This window comes from Bison bison, unplaced genomic scaffold (assembly GCF_000754665.1).
Source record: "Bison bison bison isolate TAMUID 2011002044 unplaced genomic scaffold, Bison_UMD1.0 scf7180017853480, whole genome shotgun sequence".
NCBI lineage: Eukaryota > Metazoa > Chordata > Mammalia > Artiodactyla > Bovidae > Bison > Bison bison.
Window position 1 is genome coordinate 16,528 of NW_011484053.1, and position 5,160 is coordinate 21,687.

Consider the following 5,160-nt stretch of genomic DNA (forward strand, 5'->3'; position numbering starts at 1 on the left):
CTTTGCCCTGCTTCATTCTGTACTCCAAGGCCAAATTTGCCTGTTACTCCAGGTATTTCTTGACTCCCTACTTTTGCATTCCAGTACAATGAATTATATATAATTCATTAATATAAAACTAAATATATGTGCTAGTATATCAATTTTACAATATTTGTTCTAGTATTAGAATTTTGGAAATTGTAAAACGCAAGGACAGAAGCAAACATACCTAATAGAAAGTGGTTTGCCATTCTCAAGGAAGAGAAATGGAAATTAATTCTGAATTTAATAAAGAACAATTTGAAATTTTTCTGAATTATTTTCTTAAAATTTTTTCTCCTTCAGTATTTCCAGCTGCCATTTAATTGATATGTAATACATTACATTCAAAAACTGTAGCAAAATATTCTCCTGTTTAGTCTTCTATATTCTTCTAATCAATTCATTCTTCCAAAATAAAATTGTATTGTGAAAATTAACATTGCAAAAAGGTGTTTTGGTTTAAAGGTTATACTTTATGAAATGTATGTATAGCTACCACAAAGTGCCCATCTTCCACATATATAAGGAAAACTTCCTTCATACCTGAAGTCTCTATATCTGTTTATCCAACACCATTATTGCCTGAAAGGCAGCCACTGTCCTCAATTTTATTTAAAAAATAGATTTATGGTCTATTAATGTATACCTAACAACATTAATTGAGTTCATTTATATATGGATGGATTATTTTCTTTATCAGTTCAGTTCAGTCGCTCGGTTCTGTCCAACTTTTTGCGACCCCAGGGACTGCAGCACACCAAGCTTCCCTGTCCATCACAAACTCCTGGGGCTTGCTCAAACTCGTGTCCACTGAGTCAGTGATGCCATCCAAACATCTCATCCTCTGTCATCCCCTTCTCCTCCTGTCTTCAATCTTTCCCAGCATCACGGTCTTTTCCATTGAGTCAGCTCTTTGCATCAGGTGGCCAAAGTATAGGAGCTTCAGCTTCAGCATTAGTCCTTCCAATGAGTTTTCAGTATTAATTTCCTTTAGATTTGACTGTTTTGATCTCCTTGCAACCCAAGGGACTCTAAGAGTCTTTGCCAACACCACAGTTCAAAAGCATCAATTCTTCAACACTCAGCTTTTTTTATGGTCCAACTCTCACATCCATACACAACTACTGGAAAAACAATAGCTTTGGCTAGATGGACCTTTGTTGGCAAAGTAATGTCTCTGCTTTTTAATATGCCATCTAGGTTGGTCATAGCTCTTGTTCCAAGGAGCAAGCATCTTTTCATTTCATGGCTGCAGTCACCATCTGCAGTGACTTTGGAGCCCAAGAATATAAACTCTGTCATTGTTTTTATTGTTTCTCCAACTATTTGCCATGAAGTGATGAGACCGGATGCCATGATCTTTATTTTTTGAGTACTGAGTTTTAAGCCAGCTTTTTCACTCTCCTCTTGCACTTTAATCAAGAGGTTCTTTAGTTCCTCTTCACTTTCTCCCATAAGTGTGATGTCATCTGCATGTCTGAGGTTATTGATATTTCTCCCAGCAATCTTGATTCCAGTTTGTACTTCATCCAGGCTGGCATTATGCATAATGTGCTCTGCATATAAGTTAAATAGGCTGGATGAAGTACAAACTGGGATCAAGATTGTGAGGAGAAATATCAATAACCTCAGATATGCAGATGACACCACCCTTATGGCAGAAAACAAAGAACTGAAGAGCCCTTGATGAAAGTGAAGGAGAAGAGTGGAAAAGTTAGCTTAAAACTCAACATTCAAAAAACTAAGATCGTGGCATCTGGTCCCATCACTTCATGGCAAATAGATGGGGAAAAAATGGAAATGGTGACATATTTTATTTTGTTGTGCTCCAAAATCACTGCAGATGGTTAGTGAAGCCATCAAATTAAAAGACGCTTGCTCCTTGGAAGAAAAGCTATGACAATCCTAGACACTGTATTAAAAAGAAGAGACATCCCTTTGCCAACAAAGCTCTGTATAGTCAAAGCTTTGGTTTTTCCAGTAGCCATGTACAGATATGAGAGATGGACCATTAAGAAGGCTGAATATTTTTAGCTATTTTTTATCTCTCCATTTTAATGGAGAGAATATCAGAATAGATATTTTTCCAAAGCAGACACTCAGATGGCCATTAAGCATGAGACAAGATATTTAACATTACTAGTCATCAGGAATATACAAATCAAAACCAGAATAAAATATCACCACAAATCTGTTAGAATGGCTATTATCAAAAAGATAACATGTATGGATGTGAGAATTGGACCATAAAGAAAGCTGAGTGCCAAAGAATTGATGCTTTTGAACTGTGGCATTGGAGAAGACTCTTGAGAGTCCCTTGGACTGTAGGGAGATCCAACCAGTCCATCCTAAAGGTAATCAGTCCTGAATATTCACTGGAAGGACTGACAGTGAAGCTGAAACCAATACTTTGGCCACCTGATGTGAAGAACTGAGTCATTTGAAAAGACCCTGATGCTGGGAAAGATTGAAGGCAGGAGAAGGGGATTTCAGAGGATAAGATGGTTGGATGCCATCACCAACTCAATGGGCATGAGTTTGAACAAGCTCTGGGAGTTGGTGATGAACAGGAAAGCCTGGTGTGCTGCAGTCCATGGGGTCACAAAGAGTCAGACATGACTGAGAGACCGAACTGAACTGAATAAGTGATGATGAGATGGAGAAAGGGAACACTTGATCACTATTGATTGCAATGTAAATTGGTGCAAATTTACAGAAAAAAGTAAAGAGGTTCCTCAAACAATTTAAAATGGAAGTAGCATATGATCCATAAATTTCACTCCTGAATATTTATCCAAAGAAAGCAAAAATAGTGGTTTAAAAAAAATATCTGCAAGATCACCAAGATGGCAGAGTAGAAAGAGTCTGAGCTCTCTTCCTCTCATGAGCAACACCACAACTATATATGAACTCAACATAGTGAAATGAAGTCACTCAGTTGTGTCTGACTGTTTGCAACCCCATGGACTGTAGCCTTCCAGGCTCCTCTGTCCATGGGATTTTCCAGGCAAGAGTACTGGAGTGGGTTGCCATTTCCTTCTCCAGGGGATCTTCCCAACCCAGGGATTGAACCCAGGTCTCTTGCATTGCAGGCATACGCTTTACCATCTGAGCCACCAGGGAAGCTATAAACTCAACATAAGAGTGTCTAAATATATAAAGCAAGTATTTAGGAATACCACAACTATATATGAACTCAACATAACAGTGTCTAAACATATAAGGCAAATATTTAGGAATGTCAAGGAACAAACACAATAAAAGTAGGGGAAATTTACATGCTACTTACACCAATGGACACATCATCCAAACAGAAGTTCAGTAAGGAAACACTGGCATTAAATGACACATTGTATCAGATGAATTTAATAGATGCAGCATTCTATCTAAAGGGGCTTCCCAGGTAGTGCTAGTAGTATAAAGAATCTGCCTGACAATGCAGAAGACATAATAGACACAGGTTCGATCAATGGGTCAGGAAAATTCCCTGAAGAGGGCATGGCAACCCTCCCCAGTATTCTTGAATGAGAGAATCCCATGGACAGAAGAGCGTAATGAGCTACAGTCCATAGGGTAGCAAACAGTTAGACACAACTGAGGCGACCTAGTATGCACACACACACACTCCATCTGAAAGCAACAAAATACACATTCTTTTCAAAAATATACAGAATATTGTCCAAGATGGATCATATATGAGTCCAAAAAGCAAGCATTTGTAAATTTAGGAAAATTAATATTAAGCATACTTTCCCACCACAATGCTATGAACCTGGAAATCAACTACAAGGAAAAACAACAACAACTGCAAAAACAACCCCATAAACACAAGGAGACCAGAAAATATGCTACTAAACAACCAATGGATCACTGAAGAAATAAAATAGGAAACCAAAAAATACCCAGAGACATATAAAAACAAAAATGCAGTGATCCAAAACCTACAGAACAAACCAAAACCAGTTCTAAGAGTGAAGGATATAGTGATACACGCTTACCTAAAGAAACAGGAAAAATCTCAAAAATCAACATACCAGTATTCATAAAGAAACTAGAGAAAGAAGAACAAACAAAACCCAAAATTAGTACCAGAAAAATCATCAGTATCAGAGGAAAAATAAAATAGAAACTAAAAAACCATAGAAACATCAATGAAGCTAAATGTATCAGAGTATAACATATTCTCTTACCAACTTTTATCTATGGTATATGTTTCAGCATATCTTCTTTCATTTTTTTTTTATTTGTACATGCCCTCTTTGTTTTTTTCATGAATATTGCTAAAGGTTTGTCACTTTTGCTTACCTTTAAAAAATATTTTTGTTTCATTGATCTTTATTTATTTATTTATTTAGGCTGGGGCAAGGAATAGCTACTTTATTCAGAAAAGTCAATAAACCAAGAAGGTGGTAGACTAGTGTCTCAAAAACCAGTCTTGCCTGAGTTACAATTCAGGTTTCTTTTTCTTTTCTTATTTTTTAATTGGAGAAAAATTGATTTATAATATACTCTGGCTTCTCTTCAGATAGTATACTCTGATCTTTTCTGTTGTCTTTTGAGTCTGTATTTTATTTATTTCTCCTCTGCCCTTTTTTATTTCATTTCTTCTACTTAATTTGGGCTACTTTTGTTTTTCTTTTGCTACTTTCTTGTGGTGTAAAATTACAGTATTTACTTGAGACTTTTCTACATGCTAACATCCAGTTAGTATGTAAAACATGCCCATCTACCCCAGTCATGAGGGTATTAGTGGAAGTACAAGGCTGATTATTTTTATAAACACTGAAGGGTCAGTTAGGAGACCTGACATAAACTGAATGACAACTTGATATCAAACCCCCACCAACATGCTTTAAACCTACAGATGACTCTTATAGAAAATGCAGAAAAAGAGAGATAACTTCTTCATCCTGAGGTTTATGAAAAGGTAAGACAAGAAGTCCTGGCTGAATTGACCCCAGTTCAGTTCGGTTCAGTTCAGTCGCTCAGTCATGTCTGACTCTTTGCGACTCCATGAACCGCAGCATGCCAGGCCTCCCTGTCCATCACCAACCCCCAGAGTTCACCCAAACCCATGTCCATTGAATTGGTGATGCCATCCAACCATCTCATCCTCTGTCGTCCCCTTCTCCTCCT